This window comes from Argiope bruennichi, chromosome 4 (assembly GCF_947563725.1).
Source record: "Argiope bruennichi chromosome 4, qqArgBrue1.1, whole genome shotgun sequence".
In the NCBI taxonomy this organism is placed as follows: Eukaryota; Metazoa; Arthropoda; class Arachnida; order Araneae; family Araneidae; genus Argiope; species Argiope bruennichi.
In genome coordinates this window covers 93,316,573-93,340,261 of record NC_079154.1, presented here as the reverse complement: position 1 = coordinate 93,340,261, position 23,689 = coordinate 93,316,573, and the positions used below count along the sequence as shown (strand labels likewise).

Sequence of the window (23,689 nt, the reverse complement as noted above, 5' to 3'; positions counted from 1 at the left end):
ACCACACTGAGGTGACGATCCCTCAGAAAAATTTCAATCCGAGTTGTTTTCGAATCGTAGGGATAGTAAAGTGCTGCCTCTAAAATGCGTTCTTTAAAAGCGCGCCGAAAAGACCGAACTTGAGTATCGAGGGAATCCGTATCACAGCGTCACCTCCCGGCTATTCAAGACAACTATCAAGGAACATAAGACTTAATGGTATCACATACTATTTGTCGTATCTGCTTCAGAAAAATAAACAAAACTTTTATTATTTTATTTTTTTCTAACTTTTTTTGCCGGCGAATTTATATATAGATGGACGTAAAGCTATCAGAGAAGGTGGGAAGTGAGTTTAAAAGTGTCTTTGGTTTATTGGTTGCAATCACTTTTTCCTGTGGGTGATATATTTTAGAAAAACTAAAAATATATTCTTATCCTGAAAGCGAAGAGTAAAAAAGAAGGAAACAATTTTTCTAAATTTAACTAGTCGATAAAAAAAAAAAAATTGGTTATATATTTGGATTTAGAAAAGGAAACGGGAGTCAATTTTAAAAAGGAATAAAGTAAAATGTTTCTTAACTTGTTCTTAAAATAAAGGTTTTTACAAATAAATTGCTTTTACAAATAAATTACAAATAAATTGCTTTTACAAATAAATTACAAATAAATTGCTTTTACAAATAAATTACAAAATAATTGCATGGTATGATTTCATTCATTATTTCAAAATTTATGCTATATTTCATAGAAAAAATGAAATTATTTTTGCACTAACCTAATGTATTATAAGATAATAATTGCATTTATATCCAATGGAATTTCAAATAGTATTATTAAGTTTATTAAATTTTTTTCTTAATTAATTTTATTGAAGTATTTTTTCTTAATTAAGTTTATTGAATTATTTTTCTCTTAATTTATTTAATATTATTTTTCTTAATGCATACTCGTATCGCGGACATTTCTATGCTTATATAAAAGAAATGTTTAGAAGTAATAATTTTAAATTATTTTTCAACCATTTTTCCTATTATTCTCCTTTAATCACTTTGGCCTGACTGTGCAATCTCGCCTTTGGGATTAAAGGATCATACAAAAAAGATTCTTCACCATCAGTCTTGTATAGATTTTTAACAAGTAAAACATCTTTCATAATCAGGTATCCTTACAGGGCGTTGCATGGTTGTTTGGTAATTTCAAATTGACGTGCCACACTTGGGTGTAATCATCTACGACTCAGAATTAACAGATTCCATCTGTAATGAGTAGAAAATTGATTCAAAAAAGTTCATTATTCTTATAAGTCAATGATAAAATCATATTCCTCTTACAAATCTATATTAATTTACAGAAATACTTTAAAAAAAATGATTCAGTGTAATGCTAAAATATATTTTATTTTTTACAACCATCTTTACCAACTTAAGCTCTGATCTCATGATTCCTGCTTTTTCTCAAGAAAAATTAATCTGAATAGACATTCACTATAACCCACGTAAAATAATTGATCATCTCATGGTTCTTTAAGTTATTCGAATGACATTTTTAACTAACCCTTTAAATGGTTACTTTGTTCTTTATTGTATGCTTAAAGCTAAAGTGCTCTTCTTTAAGTTCCTTTTAAGTTTCTTCTTAGGTTTAAGAGTGTATATCCTAAAATTGGAAAAGAGCCATTTCTGTCCATAATTTAGAAAACACTAATCTCCGATGAGATAATTTGTTACAATTTTAAGCTGTACTCGTGAAGAAAATCGGATTAAGATTTTAAAATAAAATGATTATTCAGATGTATATCAGGCTATGTGATAGCTGTTTTGCATTGTATAAGTTATTTTTCTTGTCTTAGATCCACGATAAGAACAGCAAAAAGAAACAGAAACGCCAGTAATTTCTTCATCATCTGCAATGTTATCAGAAAAAGAAAAAAAGTTCCGGTTTTGTTTGGTTTAGGTCTTATTTGTGCAAGATCCATCCTTGGCTAAACTGCGCCATACATATAGTTAAAAATAAAGTAAACCCAGCTACGTCAGAAAAAAAATTTTTAAGTTAAATGCATATTTTCAACTAAGCAAATAACTGATCTAGTAAAAATGTCAAAAAAATATTGAAATAAAAAACACAAGGATTATGACTGGAGAAAACAAAGTAAACCAATTGGATTATCAAATGCAATAAAAAATGGTCGAATAACTTATTAGAAAAGACTAAGTTCTGGATAGTGTTTTTCACCCATCAAGTCTTGCACGATAAGAGCTGATGAATAGAATAAAGTGCTCAAGGGAAGAATTTAAAGTCGGATATTTGATCAGACTGCGATACAGAGAGTTAAGATTGGGCCATTTGGTTAAATTATTCAAGTCCGGGATACCTTTACGCATGAAGGCTTCATACATATGGAAGGAGAAGGATTTTCCAAGACATATGAGACCTTTTCTCTTGTAACGATGAGAAGTTTCTAAGACAATTCTATATTTTAAAAATTTGTTGTTAAATTGAATTTCCTACATTTGACTGGTTCAAAGACTTTGGCTTTTGTACATAAAATAAAAATTAATATACATAAAACCATATAGCCTGAAGGACAAAGGAAAGAATACTTCATTTCCATTTACCTTATAGTATAGTATTTTTTAAAAATGTGAAATTTTAATTTGAAATTTCAAAACACATTCCCTTTTACAACAATTCAAGAACTTCCAAAACTGTTACGGCAATTTTTTTCTAAATCATAAACTGATTCATGATTAAACAAGAGCAGCACTAACAACTGACTGTTTGTCTCAAAATTCTTCATGGCTCAAAGCCTGTCGATCAAGGATTTCAATTTGGTAACAATGATGGGTAAAAAGATTATCTTAATTATAAAAAAAAATGTTTCTCAGAAGAAATGTCGAAGTCGTTTTCTCGAACAAAATGCCAATTATAAAACTTTCAACTGTCTATTTCGAAAAAGAACATAGTCTTTTAAAACATCTGCTTATATTAGAAACCCCTGTTTAGACGAAAATTACAAAATATTTTTAATGTTTTATTTGAAATTCACCACTTCTACATTTTCAAAATTATTTATGCTTTATTCCTATGATAATTATAAATGGAATTAAAGGCATTTTAATTGATTTTAATAGCTGAAAATAGGACTGTAAAAATACTATGGATAAGCGTTTTTCATTGTTTTGCTATTTATATTTAATTCTATTAAAATTTAATTGATTAAATGGAATTCTGCTGATTTTGTCAGTTGAAAATTTAGCTCTAATTTCATTGTTCATTTTAATGAAATATAGGCCTAAACTAAACTAAGCGAATTGAATCCAAAAAACGAAGAGCCTGGAAAACATAAAAAGAGAGGGATAGGTTCGGTGTAATGAATTGTTTTAATCATATAGCATATATCTATATGCTGGAAACAATAAGTAGTTATGTTCAATTTTTTAATATTAGGATAGTACCTTTAATTCTCTATATTCTGCTCAGTATATATGGATATAGGTCCTTAGTCTTATTTCTTTAAGATATATTTGGTTCAATAAGAAAAATAATGTTACATTTTGCTGATACAAAGAACATTTAAACTGCTGAGCTGAAAATTTTCCTTTTTGTGACAAAGTGCACTCTTTATCTGGCAAATAGTCTTTATATGACTATATATGTGTGTTTTCTGGCCATTAAAATTTTTTCTTGAATCGTCGTATAAGGAAGTAAAAATAACTAAATGTGAAGCATGATTTTAATGAGGAAATTTAGGGCTTTTGCTTGTTAATTTATATTAACGTCCCATTATTTTAAAGCAACACTAGGGCTATTTTGGGACGGTCCTTGAATTTTGAACTACGGTCAGATGACGAGGATGACACTTGAACTGCCACATCCTCTCCAAACTTCCACACCACATCCGTGGGAGGACGTTTGACACCGACAGATTTAGCGTACACCAGACCCGCTTACAAGACGGTTCTTAGATGAAATCGGGTCTCGAGCCTGAAACCAAATCCTTATCACCAGGCCACCGCTGCCCCAGGAAATTTAGGGCAATTGAGTTGGTAATATTTTTAATTAATTGCCTTCTGTGATGATAAATTTAAATAATATAAATTATGAATATAAATTTTGTACTACTTTTATACTACACACTAAAAAGCCTTTATCTCTTTCAGATAATCATTAAATCTTTAAAAGAGCCGATTTAAATTTGGCTACGAAGTTTTTACTTTTCACAGTTGACTCATTCTGAATTATTTTCTAAAAATTATTTTATAATCTGTTCTAAAGTTTTAATAAATATATCTGTTTGTAACTATTTAAAATTATAATCGATATATTTTACATACAGGCAATTTTTTATCGTGTTGTGCTTCAACTTTTATTCGTATTATTTCAGTTTTTCATAAGTTTTTCCTATCTGAGTATGAATTTCTCCCAAAACGTTTCGGCGGGAAATATATCCATTTTCTAGTATTTTACATTCTATTTTACTCATGTTGGGAGGGTTTTTCTGTCAGACTTCCTTAACTCATTTTTCATCCTGCCGCCTTAGAACTTGCTTCTTTTCCTTTAGAACTGCCAACTTGTATATGTTGCTTGATTTCTTTTTTTAGAAAAATTGAAAGACATTTGTTAGATTCAAAAGGAAAGGGTTTGGGACATGCGAAAAAAAAGCCAGATAACAAGAATTTGTCTCTAAATCATTTTTGGATCATCAGTTTAAATTAACGTGTAGATTAATATTTCATGATAAGGAACCGTTTCCTTTCTCTTTTTCAAAAAAAAAGTATAAAAAAATATTTATTGTAAATATTGATATTAAGTTGTGAAGGATTTTTATTATTTATATTTCATGACTCCCTATAAAAACCTGTTTTTAAGCATCAAATTGTGACAGTTGTATTATTTTAGTAGCCTCACATCTATACTATTCATTGTATATATGATTATTTTTCTAATGGAGTCAAGTTTCATGACTTTACAGTGCCATTAAAAAAGTAACTACTCAGGCAATCTAATTTTTTAGTCATTCAGAGTTCTGTAACTTCATTCTTTTATTCCTCATGTAAACTGTTCGGACAATAAACAAAATATGTTTTCTTTAGTTTTCAACAATGAAAGAAAATAAAGCCATTAATTTTTTGATGAATTGATGAAAATGGTTTAAAATTTATTTCAAAAATCAAGTGTATTAATGGAAGTTATGCAAAGAAATTATTTTTAATAGTCAGAATTTAGAATAAAAATGGCACAAAAATCAAACCGGTAGCATTAAAAACATTTATAACGTTTAAAAGTGTGTAAAATTTATTTTTGTGCAATAATATTTCGAGAGCTATCGAGAAAATTCGCAAAACTCTGACTCGATATTTAATTCATTAAAATTGCAATTAATATTTCTAAAAGATAATTTCAAAATACATATTCCCACCCAGCTAAATATAGCATAACTTTTGTCAAAAGTCTGTTCTCTAGTGCACTAATACACAAAAGAAGGAGAAGCATACAGAGACTATATTTATTCGTTTATTATTTGAACAGATTGCAATTTCGATGCAAAAATACAGAATTAATGTATCTTGATAATTTTTTTTTTTTTTTTTTGCTTTTTATTGGTCGTACACATATTCTGATTTTCAAGGCATAATTATAATTAAAGGAAATTATAATTATTATTATGTAACGTAATTATAATTAAATGAAATTGCTATAAACTATTTTGAATACTCAGTTCTCTTCTATCGAATCAGTTTCACAAGTTGAGATTAATTAAAAATCGAACATTCAATAGTAAAAATTGACTTACGGACATGACTTCACTATTTTTGCACAAAAGTCGCTTATGTAAGACAGCATCGTGAAGAGTATTTTTGAAAATTGCTCTTACAAATATTAATCAAAAAGATTAATTTATTTGTAGGAAATTTCTTATAAGAAAATTTCGTTTAATTTTTAATTAATTGAAATTTAATTAATGTTACAAAATAAAAATAAATCACTGCGAAGTGCATATTCCTACCCCTTAAAGTACATTTGTGCTAAATTTATAGCCTTAAATCAAATAGTCTGATCTGTAGCAGTCTGCCATTAATAGATACACGGACGAACACACACATATTCTTCTTGATTAGCAGAGATTTCTCTTTCGGAATAAATTTGAATTTATTCTACGAAATTCTTCAACTTATTCTTTCATTCGTTAGTTTAAAGATATACATTAAAGGATTTAAGGTCATAATATTTTTTTCTAATTTTTTTTCCATCTCTTCTCTTGGCAAAACATTGTGAATATCAAAAATTGAAAAAGGGGGGATCTTTTTCAATAAAGATATAGCATACAAAATTCTTTGAAAAACAATTGGGGTAAGATTTTCATTCAAGAGTTTATATTTTCCTTTAAGACGGTCATTGCCATTAAAAAATCATTTTGCAAAAAAGAAAACATACAAATTCCTTTAAAATATTTTTAATAACCTGGTTAATGTTCAGAATACAATTTATTAATAATAATATAAAGGAAAGATATTCAAAAAAGTCAAATAGTTTTTTTCATAAATTGATAAATGGGTTAAAAAAAACAGAATCCCTCATATACATAGTTACGAACATGAGAATTTAGCATTCTAATGATACTTCTTACATCTTCTTCAAAACTTGACTCACGGACAACAAATGTTTGCCGTGTTCTCTACGAAATCGCTGAATAGAACTGTGGGGTGATTTCACCATTCTTCTTCAAGGCAGTTTGTAAAGTCAAGGAAAGACGATTCTTTTGTTTCACGTGAGTGCCAAAATTTTAAAGGCATGTCTACATGCTGCCTCCTCAAAAGATAAATAGAGATCTTAACCTTTCAGTATTTCAAATATGTTACCTATTCTAACTAGGTTAGCATTGTCTTCCTTTTTATTAGTCCGATTCCATGATTTTCCCTTAGCAACAGATTACATTTATAAATGTATATAATCTATATTCAATTAACCACACGTCTTTTAACTTCTTTGGTTAATATTTAAATATAATCATGATTTTCCAGAATACATATTCTATTATCAGTATTATCTCAAGTCTTCTTCACCTTAGTAGGCCTTTAAAATCTTGAATGGCAACACTAAACGTGGTTAAAATTACATTTTTTTCAGTCTTAATTTATATTTCTTGATGGTTTTTTACAGTAATAAAAAGAAGAAATTTCAGAGCCATCAGCATTCAGCAGTAATGTTATTATAGTTGACAGTTTCTGCCTGCCAATATTCTGCAGCATGCATGACTATCAACAGCAGTAACAGAATACTATTTCAAATCTTTACTGCGGTCTCTCAAGATAATATGAATACAAGGCTCGTGTAAACTTTTATCGAACTTTTAAATTTCCTGTGGATGTGTTTTTTTTTCAGAATTTTCAAAAGTAATAATCCATTAAAAATAAATAATTCGTCAAATATTTTGATATATAAGCATATGCAAGTCTTAGAATTTTAGCGATATTAGTATCATGATGTTAGCTGTTCTTCCAGACCACAAAAAGAATCGCACTAAAAAGTACATAAAACATGAAGAATTTCGGTTAAACAAAAAGGCTAATTACTCAAATTCTTCGTAGATGTAATTCATATGAAGAATATACTGCATTCTCTGAAGAGATATTTTAATTATTCGACTTATAGCATGATGAATTATGTTATGTCTACGTATCACATTTTCTTTATTATTATACAATAACGTATGCAAAATTTTACTATATAATAAACGAGCTATTTATACTGCAATAATGTTTACTATAAATTATTATGATAATTATTACATCCTTATTTGGGTAAAGATCGCTGTGATGAAACAGATATTAGAATAAAAATCCATTGTCGAATGTGGAATGAAATAAGTTATAATGAAAGAAGTAGAAATGATAATCTGCAATATCTTATGATAGAAAGAAATTCCTGCGTTTTTCAAAAAAAAAAAAGAAATGAGAAAAAGATTTAATGTGTTGTAGAAAGTCCAATTTTTTAAACTCCAATTCAATAAAATTCATGTCCAAATTTTGGAACGAAATATATTATAATAAGGGAATTATTAAAGAATATTATAGTATATAATATTCTTTATGATGCAAAGAAATTTCTGAGCTTTTCACTAAAAAGGTCCATTGTTTTTTATTTCCATGCATTGTAATAGATTGTACCGGCAAATTTTTAAATTTAAGATATTCAGTTTCAGAATCGCATACTATAGATAATATACCTGTTCAGCGTCAAATATAATTTTTAAATATTAAAAAAAATTACTTACATTTTCGGGCATTGTAATTTTATTTATATTTTTATTTATTATCTAATATCATTTGTTTCTTTTCTGGAAAAATGAAAATATTATTATATATTATTAATAAAGCTTCTGTTCTAAATGAATAAACATTTCATAAATTTTACTATTTATATAGTTTACTATATGCATTGTCCATATACATTTACTTATTATAGATAGAAAATGTATATAGAAATTATTACATTGTCTGTAACTGCCTATTACTTTTTACTTATTATTACTTTTCAAAAATGAAAAATAATATCCTTTGGTGTAAAAAGAAATATATTATTTTGTGTCCTGCGAAATTAAATTTTGCCGTTGCTGCTCAACTGAAGATTTTAAGTAGATCCAACCTCAGACTACAAGAAAATATATAATCCCATTAGCAGAAGTGATGGATTGGTTTACTTTTCAACGTGTTAAAAATATGCGGGTGCCCCGACAGGATTTACTAGTATTTTTCACAATTGGTGCACGCCCCCTTGTTCGTTGAGACACAGAAGAGATCGGTCGTCTCGTGTCTGCCTTCGGAAGAGAGCATATAGGAAAAGAGACACACATTCCTCACCCTCCTTTTTCTGCCCTCTTTTTTTTTAGTCCTTTATTTATTCTCTTCACTTTTCCAGCTATCGGTACTTCCACTGCCTATTATGGTCAGGGAGAAATTCGATAGGTGCCTCTACATCACGTGGTATTGTGACGTACGTCTTGCTTTCTCTTAGATCTGCTCTCTCCTCCTCCGAAGATGTTTTTCAACATGCTTTAATTGTTTGAGCACTTTTTTCCCAACAATAGAGTATCGGTGACATTTAGATCCATTCATTTTGGGCGGAAAGGGAATGAAATAAAATAACAAATACAGAAAAGTGGTTTGGTAGGAGAAGCATTCAGAAGATTTATTCTAGAATAGATCAAATACAATATATTTCCAAAAAAATACATATTAAAATGCTATCATAATGAAAGAGATTTCTTTGGAATTCTCTATTGTACATGATTATTACTACATTTTGTGGGAAAGAAGAAAATTCGGAATATCATTTTCGAAGTTTATCATAATTTATCTGTTTTTTTCCAAAAAAATATATATTAAAATGTTATCATAATGAAAAAGGTTACTTTAGAATTCTCTATTGTACATAATTATCACTACGTTTTGAGGAAAAAAAGAAAATTGGGAAAATTCTTTTCGAAGTTTAGCATAATTTATCGGTTTATTTGGAATTCTTTATTGTACATAATTATTACTATGTTTTGTGAGAAAGAAGATGATTTAGAAATATCATTTTCGAAGGTTATCATAATTTATCTGTTTATTTCCAAAAAAATATATATTAAAATGTTATCATAATGAAAAAGGTTACTTTAGAATTCTCTATTGTACATAATTATCACTACGTTTTGTGGAAAAAAAGAAAATTGGGAAAATTCTTTTCGAAGTTTAGCATAATTTATCGGTTTATTTGGAATTCTTTATTATACATAATTATTACTATGTTTTGTGAGAAAGAAGATGATTTAGAAATATCATTTTCGAAGGTTATCATAATTTATCTGTTTATTTCCAAAAAAATATATATTAAAATGTTATCATAATGAAAGAGGTTTCTTTGGAATTTTCAATTATACATAATTATTACTAAGTTTTTTGCGAAGGAAGAAGATTTAGAAATGTCATTTTCGAAGTTTATCAAAATTTATGGTTTTATTTCCAAAAAATATAAATTGAAATATCATAATTAAAGAGATTTCTTTAGAATTCCCTATTCCACATAACTGTTAATACGTTTTATAGGTAAGATAAAGATTTATAAATATCTTTCGAATTCTATCATAATACACTTTAGAAAGCATGTTCCTGATTTTTTTCAAGAATTTAATCAAATCTTAAATGTATAATCTACGAAATTACGCTTTATAGATAGGAACAAAAAACAGAATCTGAAGCCTTTAAAACATCATTTTAATATATAAAAAATTGAATAGATTTGGAATTCTAATAACTATATTTGACAAATAAAATATGTCGAAAGAGCAAAAGATTTTATCGTATCATCTTTTTTAATTTCTGAAACATACTTAGTTCATTTCTAATAAAAGAAGCAATTTTAACAGATAAACTGCTCTAAAAAAGTTCATTCTAACATTTTTTTGTTGCTGTTGTTAATATAATTAATCTTCTTGCAATCAAAGGATTTTCAGCAGCTATTGGCAATCAAGGAAAAGGATTTTGTCACTTGTCCTTCTAGGATTAATTTACGCATTAAATGAGTTTTTAGTAAGGATTTATAATCAAGATTTAATTTGCCATTTAAAAACTATTTATTAATTTGCTATTTAAAACATTATTTAAGCTTCATTTGAAACAAAAAAAATTCCCTTTGGGATTTAATGGTAGCAGTTTTGAAGAGATAAAAATTAAAAACAATTTCATTGTCTTTTCTATCTTCCTTGCTGCAATTATATAACCGCCAATGGAGAGTAATTGTTTTTTTATTATAAAATATTCCTTAATTAAATAAAACTCAATAAAATGACTAAAGTAATAAATCGATTAAATTTGGCATGCAAATTTAATCATATATACATAGGTCATAGACTTAAGTTTTCTGTATCTTATAAAATATTAGAAAAAAAAATGCTGGTAATTTACGAAAAATGTAGGCATTATTTATGAATTCATAGTAATTATTATGATGATAATAAGTGTCTTTTTTTAATGAATTGTAATATTATGAGATTCCGATTTTCATTTGGTTCATTGATTGGATTTTATGAAGTCAAAAGCCAGCCCTGTCTGTTTTGTAAACACAAAGTGTCTAATGACTTTGTCTCTTTTTCTATATCAAGAAAAAAATAATGAGATGGGACAATCAAGATCCCAAATAGCAAGATTTAATTATGAGAGATTATTAAAACCAATATCATCATAAAATAAAATAATTTTATATTCGAAATATCTCCCAATTAGTTAGCGAAATTAGAGTAAGCATCGTTAAAATATTTCATTCCAAATCATTGAAATTGGCAAATTCAGTTTGAATGTGTTTTACAGATAAAATCATATAATAAGTAGAAAATGTCAGTGGCGGTTCTCTTTTTTGTAATTGGATGTACGCAATATATGAGTATTCAATACTTTCAATATTTATTCCAGCATGAAATTATTATTCTTGAATTAAAGGTGCTTTCAGAGTTCTTTTGATTTTTCATAAATTTTGAAAAGATGAAATGCATATTTATTTAACTTATGCATTGGCATTGTAATTATGTGACACAATAACAAACTGCAATGTCTTTGAGATACCAATGTTAAAAAAATAAACTTCTTATTTAAAATAATAATCTGGACAAAAATAATATTAAGAAAAGTTATGACCCGATTTAAATCCTAAACAATGTAATTATTCTAAAGTTCAGCTTAACAAATGACAACATGATTCTCGGAGAAAACTGGCGTCCGTTCATATTTCTCGGACCTTTGTTCAAAATGACGTTGATATTTTATGACGTATCTATTGTAACCAGAACAGAAATTTAAAAATAGCGTTATTTTAAGTCATTAAATTCCAGTTTATGAAAGAAATTTCGTACAAATTTTTTCTCACTCTTTTAGCACTTATTGAGAAGGACATATTTAAATCAAGATGAAAGTTAGAGGAAATTTCAAATACCCCATTAAGTAGCATTATGAATAATTCTTTAATATTTAAAATTAAAAATAATTTCTGTTCATAGAAGTTCTCACAAGAGCCCATTCAGCAGCCTAATTTAGAGAAAGAGTAAATAATGAATAATAAAAGCCTTTTATTTCTGACGTCATAATGGCAGCTCTTAGATTCAAGATGGTGGTTTGAGAGCTTCCTTTGTAGTGAAATCTTTATGACTTTCGAGAAAATTATTTTTTTCTAAGTATATTATATATTATTTTATTTTGAAGCGGATTGAAAGAAAATTCAGTTTTGGGTTTGAAAATAACTTTAATAATTGGAAACTAAAGTGTTTTAATTTTTTCAAACATAATAGTTTGAGATCTTAGTTGCAGAATATAATTTTGTTAATAAACATTCCCTAAATGTAAATTTTCATGAAAAAAATTCAAATTATTTGATAAGAAATAATAATTTTCATGTTTATCATTAATTTTGCTTTATATAACAAAAGCATATGACATTAAATCAAAGCTTATAAAAGTATTACTTCGTAATTTTTCCATCCTTTACCCATTTGTATAAAATAGCATTATAAGTTACCTAAGATTCAAATTTTAAGTTAGTAAAGCTTATAATTTTTTAATAGGAAATTTTACAAATAAAAATAGATATTTCATTTCATTTTTTTTCAAAACTGATAATATAAGTTGTTGGTGTTAATAACACTCAAATTATGGATTGAAAATCACTTTTTAGCTAACTCTGAAGCAACTTGAGCTATCAAAAAAAAATTTAAACAAAAGTTGTTTGTCTGAACGATGCGCTAATTTGGTGACTGTATTTTATTTTTCCATCTTTAATATTAAGTAAGTTACAGCCAAATGAATATATCAACCTCCCCCTATTTCCAGCTCCTTTGAGAATACATCCGAGGGAATTATATTTCTTATTACATATTGTAAGTCGGTTAAAATCCAAACTATTCTGGTTATCTTTTTAACAAGATTTCATGGGAAAATCGATATTATACATTTTTGAACTGTGGGTGGATTTGTGTTCTAGGGACCATGATCGGTGAAGAACTACAAAAATATTCCTTAAGTCCTGTCATGAGAACACTTGCAAAAGACTGTCTTCTTAAAAGGAATGTACTATCTAATAGAGGAGAAAGAAAAGGCAAAATATAGCAAAAAATCTGAATCTGTCAAAAAAATAATTTTTCCTATTAAAATATTTATTAGTCTCGCTATTGAGAACGTATGAAAAAGGAAGCAAAAGTTCAAGGAATTGTTATATAAAACAAACAACAATTTTGCCATCTATGTCTTTATTTAACAGTGGTACTATAATAAGGTATAATTCTTTTAATGTGAAATGGAAATGAGGCAAATACACGATTGTCTTTTGTATAAATCCTCAACAACTCAACAAATTGTTTCTTTGCAAAGTGAAATTGAAAATATTTTAACATAGAATATGTATTGAACACTCTTGTTATAGATTTGAAATAATGTTCTCTCAGTAGATTACGTTTGGTAACTTAAGAAAAATCTAGATATGAATATAAAATATTTCCCATTATATAAGAAAATTTATTCTGGTTTATGAATTGATGTTCTAATTAACTAGAATATTCATTTTCATCACTGAGCAGTCAATTTGTATGACTTCGCATATGAAGCTAGAATTCTAATAAGGTATACATTTTTTCTGTACCACGGAATAAAACAAATACTTAATTATCTCCTATGTATATCTTCAATAATTCAAAAAAAATATTTGTTACTGAAATTCTCTATCAAAGAAAATATTGAGTGTTTAAAATGAGAACTGTGAAATAATAAACGGTCATTTTTCCGAATTAACTCATTTCTTTTGATGAAAGATGACATACGAAAAAAATTCAGATATCATAAGAAATTCATTCGTATTTTATAAGAAACTAAATATTGGCATCTGATCTGATGCTATAGTTAATAAGCAGATCATGTTTCCCTTCTTGGAAGTTGACATTCTTACAAGGTTTAAATTTGTCTTTGAATCGAAATTAAGATAACTCTTTTGATTTATTTTAAATACCCGCCATACAAATGCTAGAAACCATATAAAAACAAAATAACGTGGCTCAAATTTTAATTAAATTGAATTAAAATTTGAGCAGTCAATTAATTCAGATTCAAAGTCATTCTGAGCAATCGTTTCAGATTCAAAAATAAATTCTAATAACATTAAAATATCTAAATAAAAAAGAAACATCTTCAACTACACTCAAATAAAAATATTTACATATGATAAAAAAACAAAATAATGTTGGGAGAAGATCCACAAAGAAAAGATAAGAAATCTAAGAGCTCCTGAATTTGCAAAGCTCTCGAGCAATAAACGGCATATGGATTATAAATTTTGATTCGAAAGTTCAAATTAAAACAAAATTGAAGAAAAATGCTGTGGGCCTTTGGGAAGACATTATTTAACTCTTCAGAAGTAGAACTACAAGAGAATTTTTTGATGAAGTATACCCAAAGATGACTTTTTCCTTGGATTTTTATTGTACATAGCATCTTTAAAACGTACCTAAGAGATTCTTTGATAAGAGCGAGAAGTATAACTGTGAAGCAGACGGGGCAGATGCTGGGTACCTTTTGGAACATGGAATAAGAAAACATGAAATAGAAACCCTGAAATTTGATTGGGAAACTTTATCGAAAACTTTACTTTGGTTCTCGAGTTATCAAAAATTTTGAAAAAGCGTTCTTCATAGAATCTGAAATTTTGGAGTTTTCGACTGTTTAAAATATCTCGTTCTATTCTATTCTTATTCATCTATGGGTAATTTTGCATGTTTTATTTATACTTAATTAATCATTCTTATCACCTTTTGTTGGCATTTCTTAATGAATCTATTTTTATTTTCTATATCAATTTAAATTTTCATGCGATGTGCATCATTTAGTTGTTAATTTTTTCAGAATTTTGCTGATTTTTTTTTAATGCTTGTGGAAATTTTGAAGGGTTATTTATTATTTTATATTAATCTTAGTTTCGTTTCAATTGTTAATCTTATTTCTTTCAGTATTTTGCTGAATTTTTTAATTTTAGTGTGCTTGACGTTTTTGTTTAATGCCACAATATTTCTCATATCCTGCAACATGTGTGTTGTGCGAATCTTCCCTATAGGTCTTCGTGCGATGTGCATCATTTAGGTGAAGTCCTGTTTACAAATTAAATAAATAAATACATCTTTAAATAATAATTAATAATAAAATGCATAAACATTGAAAATATAAAATTAAGAAGTAAATGGAACGTAGAATGTTTAATTTTCATTTTGCATGCACATTTAAACGAGAGTCCTAAATGCCATAAAGATTCATAAGAATTTAATTTCAAATATTAGATTTTCAACAAAAAAAATCATACTAAATATCTTAATTTCTGTATAAGAAAAGTAAAATTTTCAAAAACAATGTATGATTTTTAAATAGAATTTTCCATATCTTAAGCAAAATCTTTACAGTTTATTTACACATTTAACATTAAATCCTGTATCATTAACTTTCTTTGTGTGAATGAAAATGTCTTTTCTGTATCGGTTGATTTCAAACAAAACATTGGAGGGGATTTTTTTATATATTTTTCTCTTTACCCTCCTTCATATCTGTCGCAATCTCTTCGTTATTAACCAAGCTGATTGTTTTCGAATGCTGCAGTGTAGGAAGTAAGTGAGAAAAAAAAAAAAAAAAAAGGTTTTTTCAAAGCAATCTGCTGCAAGGATTTTCAAAGCCCCTGTGTTTCTTATAACTACTGACCTTGTGTTCCGTATCGGATAAAGGATGTCATTGTTCTTTCTTTGCATTTAAGACAGATATAGTCGTTGTTCTTTGCTGACACAGCCAAAGCAACCCTACTCAAGAATTAAACTCAATAAACAAAAGCAAAAAGCGGGACACAATCGCTGTTCCGGAAGTATTTGGAGAAAGATCAAGAATTTACTAGAGAATTTTTTTTCAGAGACTATTCGAAAAATAATGCTAGATTTGGAAACCGACATCATCTTTCCACAGCTACTAAGCTTTTACTTTGTAGAAAATATATTTAGTATAATTTTTGTAAGCTCCATATCTTTTAATACACGTAATATTATATGTTAACTTCAAATAGATTAAGTGAATTCTCTTTCATTGACAAAACTATTTTGACCATCTATATTGATCAAGTAGATTTAAATTTTCTTAAAATTCAGAAATTATGATTACTTAATATTCGCATAAATATGATATAATGGAAAATTTTCTATAAAATAAATTAAAAATAATTTAATCTCGAATATATACAAAAAAAATCACAAATAATTTCTTTAAAAACAAAATAAACTCGTATTTAAATAAAACCAAAGTATTCGAACTTTTTTTTTTACTTCTGTTAAAGAATTTTTAGTATTTACTTGTTCTAATGCTAACTCTTTATTCAAAGTGCTTCTTTCAAGTGACATCACAGCAACAAAATAAACAAATCTGCGCATGTCATTTATCTCCCCGTTGCTCACACTCTTATTCTCCTATAAGAGGATATATCCTGTAAGAATATGTATTTCAAAATTAAATTGGTACAATACCTTTGACATACTTCACGTCAAGATGAATTAATTTCTTTAAAATAGTAACCTGAATCTCAGCTTTGTGCTTAATTACTTATTAAATATAAGATCAAATTTATCTAATTAATTTTCCAATGTTCAAATAATATAAATCTGTGAGATTTCAATAAATTATAAAAAACATATTAATTATAAAATAGCATACATAGCGATAATAATTATGAAAATTATATTTATTACCGTTCCCTCAAATATTTTAAGTCGTTCTTTCATCATCTCTGAATACTACAGTAGACTGTAATTTAGGCCTTGGGCGGATTGCTGAAAAAGTTCTGAGTGTACAAAACTACATGAGTGCATTTCAGACCACTAGACAAAATATACAATTTTAGACTTACATCTGGTGGAACCATATGGTTTCCTTAAAAACATGTGCCAGTATATATTTTCAAATAATTATCTTTGAAATTCTTTTACCATTTAAAACTTTATTAAATTAAACACAAAACCTCATTCGTATCACTTTAAATATTGGCAAAAAACGTCAGTATAAATGAAAAATGTGAGAAGGATGAAAAAAATCGATTTCAAAATTGTTTTGTTATCTTTTTTTTACCTACCCACTAGAAGCCTTTCATTTTATAAATTTAAAACAAGATCGAGATTTTTTTTCAGAATAAGAATCAGTGAATAAATACTTATTAAAAACTAGTCACCTATGGCGATCAAATGATTCACTTGGAATATTAGTTATATTAAATTTTTGATAAATTGTTTGGATATAACTTTATAGTTATGACTTCGCAAAGAGAAAAATATTTTTTTTAATTGTTTTACTTAAGTTCTGTTCCGGAACCTTCTTGATGGAGACCAATCCCCGAAATCGTAGCTCTATTAAAAATTTAAAACATCCGACTACTTGATCATATAATCTCGCGGAACTGTAACTATACTTTTTTATTCGTCTTATAAATAAACTTCACAGATATTAAAAGGATCTTTCTTCACTAGTTTTCAAGAATGGGAGTAAATCGCGCGATTAAATATTTGATGCAATAATGAAAACAATTTGAATTTCAAGGCAATAATATAATCTATTTTTGGAAATCTTACAAAAAAGTTTTTAAATTGCCAAGATTCTGCAAAATTTCGCATGAATTCAGCAAGAATTCATTAACTGGTATTAAAACAGCATTTTTAAAAAAAATTTTGAATTAAAGATTATTTTTGTGCAATAATATTTTCGGAAGTTATCGTGGTAAAACATGTACATCCAAATTAATTTTTAATTAATTAAAATTCTAAATGAAATTTCAAAAAAAAACTCCGAGATGCATATTTTTGTCTTCCAAGTTATATATGTGCCAAATTTGATAGCTTTTCTTATTGATGGCTTTAGGTAAAACTGTCTGATCTGCAGAGTGCCAACATACATACCTACATTCACCTTTATTATTAATAGAGATAGAAATTGAGATAAATAAATTATTTTAAGAATTTTTTATTGTAAAGCATTTCAAATATGTTATAAAGGAAAAAAATTGTTTTTTTTGCTATTCATTTCTAGAAAACCTTCTGCGATCTCTTATACTTTTATCATCTTTAGGAGAATGTATTCATTTAATTCATTACTTGCTGTCAGAAAAGAATTTACATTCAATGCCATGCTCCTGCAAAGGTGATTTTTTATAGGTTTGGGCTATTAGCCTATTTTTTTTTATTATAGCCTAAATATTTCCTAACTGCAATCCAACTTTTATTGACCTAACTATTTTATATTATATTACTATTTATATTATTATTTTATTAATTATTTTTAATCAAAATTTTTAAAAAATTCAAGCGAATTTTGAAGCAACATTTCTTATTGTTGAAGTGAAACTCAAATTGTTTTCAATTTTGCTACTACGATTTTTTCCCCCGAGTTTATTTTCATTGTGGATTAATTATCAAGATATCACAATAACAAGTTGATTACTCCACCCCGCTTTGAGACACACAAATAAATCTGAATGGCCGGACCGCCACAAAAGCCTTAACAGGAACTAAAATTGAGTCCTAAGGCCCATCACCGTCCACGGTACAACCACTCCTGTAAGAGGTACGAATTGCCTATGATAAAGAGTAGCCGACCCCACACAATTTCTGTACCCATTTAAGTGGTGAGAATTAATCATCACACCAGAAACTTCTCATTCTCATATATGAAGCTCCTTACTTCCGGCAAGATTAATTAAAAAGATTTGACCAAGACATCACCGTCCATAGTACAACCACTCCTGTAAGAGGTACGAATTGCCTACGATAGAGAGTAGCCGACCCCACACTGTTTCTGTACGCATTTAGGTGGTGAGAATCTTCTCATTCTCATATCTGTAGCTCACTCCTTCGGGCAGGATTAATTACCAAGATTTGAAGATTCAGCTTATTTTTTCATATTGAGAAGATAAAGAACTATAAAGCATGTTCTAATAAAAATTTTGAAATTTAGTCTCCATTAAACCTTAGCTCCAAATTTAAAGAATTGTGAAATATCTTAAAATGTGTACATTTTTAAATTGTATTTATAATATAATTGGGCCTATAAAAATATTAAGAGAAAATTAACGAAATGCACAACAGAACGGAATAAGGCTTCTGAAATAATACCTGTGTATTAAAACTTGAAATTTAAGAATATTTTACATCAAGAGCAATTTACATAAAATATTTAATTGAAACGCTTAGAATCATTAATCTTGTTACGAACGAGGTGGTCACCAAATGAAGCTATTAATAAAATATATAAGTCTTTCTTGAATATTATTCACAGTAGGATAAAGAAAATGTCATTTTTCTTTATTATTGTTTAAAAAATATGTTGGGTCTTTGGCCTGCATAGGGAAAAATGGATAAAAAATTCAGATTTCTTAACTTCATTGATAAAGTTTGCTAAAAAATTAATTTCTTCATTTAAAAATATAACACAAAACCTCAGCAAAAATACAAAATAGAAAGATATAAACTAACAATGGAAATAACTACAAAGGGCAGTAGGGAAAAATTGCCAATCTAGAATTCCAGAAATGTTTTGAATGATTATAACGATTCTATTAAAGTGTTAGAAAGAGTGACACCGTGTTGGCTGTTGCTCCTCCTTTTTTTTATACTTATACATTCAGCAGTTAGATTATGTATGAATGAATACAACCTACTCCCAGTGTTGCAGAAAATAAACTAGTCGTCTTCCAAAGCCTACAACTGTTGTAAATATTCACAATTGATTCAGCCTTTAAAACAAACTCAAAAAAATACAATTTTAAACTGTTGATTTTTTACAGAGTTTCGGTCTTTATAAGAAAACTTGTAGATAGAAATTTGTGTGCGTTATTCGAGATATTTATATTTCTCGGTTGGGGTAAATTTAATAGTAAAACTGGTATTTTTAAATAAAACTTCCAAGCATAGTCATTTCCGAATCTTTTTTCTGTGACGTTGAAAATAACTCTGTTCTGCTTCAAATTATCGAATAAAATCGGCATTTTTAAGCAAAATTTCAGAATCATATGTAAATCTATTTTCTATTACGCAAGTAAAATTTAAATTGTGTTAACTTTATAATATTACATCTCATAGTGGTACAACGTTACTGAAGTGGACTAAAAGCCAAACGTTTAAAGCTTTATGATTTATATAATAATACGTAAATATGAATAAAGATAAATTCTGAAAAAGCAAAATAACGGAGCTATGAAATATGAATAAAGAAAAATTCATCAGAATTTTAAAGAGCGAAATTGTGCAATTTTTTAAAAAAAATGTTAGTAAAAAATTGTTAAAACTCACTGATATTATAATTTGGTAACGATTATGAGATATTTAAATTATTTAATTAATTAAATTGAATTTGTCTCATAAAATTCCATGTTTAATACTATGAAGTAAATTTTTATATTTTCTGTATTAAGAAGTTTATTTTTCGTTATTCTATGAAACAGACGCAAAAAGAAAAAAATTATTTCGAATGCTTGGAGAAAATCCTTTCAAAAATGATTCCCAGAATTTGTACAATTTCATTCTCATTCAAATTTTATTTATAATTTAGTTTCGAAATTTCTGATGTTGTTTCAGTAGCTCTCCATCAACGAAAAACGCTTCTTTTTTAAATTTTATTTAATATTAGTAGATATATTAACGTTTCAAAACATGATTTTGAATTTCTAAACAAATATCTTATAAATTTAGTGATGTAAAATGTAAAAATTTTTTCTCTTGTTGGATTAACTGACATTCTAACACACTTAACACCACACCACATCTCCGTTTCTAGAGCTCATGTGAACTTTTTCCCGTTTGGTATAGATGTCTAACACTAGAAATGTTATAGAGCAATGAAAAATACCCTCCAAATAACCTATGAAACATTAATTAGCAACTAAAAATTACTATCCAAACATCCCATGTAATTTTACATAGCAACCGAAAATTCCTATCCAAATATCTCATATAATTTTACATAGGAACCAAAAATTCCTATCCAAATAATCCTCCTAATCCCGCCCACATAATGGTCCAAATTGTGTACAAAGTTTCTCCCCAATTATGTAGATTATCTATTGTAACTTTTTGTGCTGAACTACGTGTAGGAGAAGATATTTCTATTTCATTTTATACATTACTCTTAAGACAATATTAATTATCCTCCAATCTGCTTTTGATGTGCATGTTATTTGTTACTTATAATAAAGATGACAGTGTGTGTGTGCGCGCCCTCTTTTAAATGATTCCAATTTAATAATCGTCGAATTTTCCTTATACTTATTTTTTTTTTTTGTCAAATTTCCAATAATAGATTAGCACATTTTTTTGCCTTGAAACTCCTACCAATTTCCTTATTTCATCAAATATTTAATTGTATGTTTTTTTTGCCATTGTTGAAAGCTAAAAAATAAAGATTATATTTACTGTCTGTTTAGTTTAGAAATGAATAAAAAAATGGTTACCATATTGTGAAATATACAAGATAAATAAAGCGTATGTTTATGGTTTTAATAGCGCTATGATGTCATGGGACTAGTCTCCATTAGTAAAGTTTCCATGTACACAATAAAGAGAAATATGTAAGACTATTAATGGTAATTAATTATCTATAATTAAATGATATAATTGTCTGCTAGATAGCAAAAATATTAAGGGAAAATTTGCAATTAATTTATCGGGCACATTTCAGTGATTTTTTCATATCTTAGACTTATTTATCTAAGATGTTGATAATGGCAACTCTGGTTCTGTAAAACGTTGGCAAATTTTCCAAATATTATTATTATGATTCATTTTGGGAAATAACTTGTTATCTATTAAAACTATGTACTTTAGGAAAAACCTATTTATTGGTCAGAAATATTTCCTATTAAGCAAAGTTAAATTGAAAATAAATTACTTCCTTTGAAAATTGAATAAATACTGTCTGTTGCATTATTTTAACTAAAAAAAAAAATAATACAAAAGCTAAGTTTGAGTATCGTTAAAGATAACGTATAATTTAGAATTAAATGAATCAAATAGTTAAATTTTTAATGCCATTATGATGTCTTCAATTAGGAATGTTTATTCAATTCAATTAGGAATGTTTATTCAATTCAATTAGGAATGTTTATGTATACAATAAACAGAACAGGTGAGGCTATTAAAATAGTTCTATAATATACGATAATAGTACGATATAAAATAGTACTTATGGCTTAATCGCCATAAGAAATTTATGTTTAACTCTAAGCATTTTTGAAGTTCAGAAGTCCTTTCAACGAAGTTATTGCAAATACCCGAGACGCTTAGATATCACTGCGAAATTTCTTCCTCTTTCTGTAAGTATGATTATGTATAATAGATTTAATTGAAATAAAATATAATAAATATTCTGGATAAATTAGTAGGTCGTCAAAAGTGCGGGAAGTAAATAAGCTTACAAATAAATATTCGTTTTCTTTGCAATTACTAATTAGAAAATTGATTAAAATGTCTGCTATATTTTATTTCCCGAATTCAAGAGTTTTCCCATTTTGATTTCTTTTGTTCAAGAATTTCAATGCATTTTTCTATGGTTTTATGCATGAAAAGTATTTAATAGATTTTTTTAAAACTAATCTTCAATTGAATTATTTCTAAAACTGAAATTATAATAATGACTTAAGATTGAAATTTATTTAATGATTTTAAATGGATGAAAGTTAATTGATTAGAACTGAAAATTTTATCGTATTTTATTCATACACATCCTATCAATAAAATGTTTTATGATACAATATTTTATCAAATGCTTCCAATAATCAATATGCTAATTAAATATGCTACCTACATATTGAAAAAAGTTTACTATTTTATAAATTAAATGCTATATATAATTTTATAGCTTTCATATTTCAAATTTTGCTTCTAAAAATAACGTAACAGCATTTTTAAATAGTGACAACCTTAATTCTCATTTACACAATGTTAAACTTATTTTTATTTCCAAATTAATAACTGTAATAAAATGAAGTATACTGTTATTGCAAGTGTTGTATATAATTATTTAAGCTTTGTTGTAAACGGTCTTAAGATTTTTTTTCGCGCATTAGATATTATACCTTAACGAATTCCGAGAAAACAAAATATTTTGTTTGCTGATTTTAGTGAAAAAATTAATTTCCCTTGACTCTTTACCATTATTTTATTGAAATAAATATATTTTTGAATTGTATTTAGTTCGGTCCAACCCTACATTTCTCGTGAATAAATTTAAAGTCCTAAAATCTTTCAGCATTTTTTAACCATTGCTCTTTTCTAAAATGAATGAAGATTTGTTTATTATTAACAGAAAATAATTTATTATCTCTGTTTAACAAATCAAATCATAATCAGTACATTCAATAGTTTCAAACGAAAGATCCATGTTCAGTTTATTTTTTAACTGTTAATATTAACATATTCTGATCGCTACAGATTTCAGATTCAAATTATTCAGTGTTTTCTAAAATCGAATTAACCCTTTATTTACCGAATTATTCTACTATTGAAGTTTATTTTTGAACTATTATTTAAGTTTTGGTTCAAAATAAGCTCATAAAGAAGAAAAAACTTTTTAATTAATTAAACTAATTTAATAAATGATAAAAGATTTTTAATGTTATTTTCTAGTTGATATCTATT

General features: G+C 27.1%; 1 protein-coding gene across 1 annotated transcript in view; it reads right to left on the bottom strand.

The window, feature by feature from the left end:
• The window catches only part of LOC129966586 (troponin T-like), a 110,285-nt gene that overhangs the window by 41,257 nt on the left and 45,339 nt on the right, over window positions 1–23,689 (bottom strand). The gene's annotated exons all lie outside the window — the stretch shown is intronic.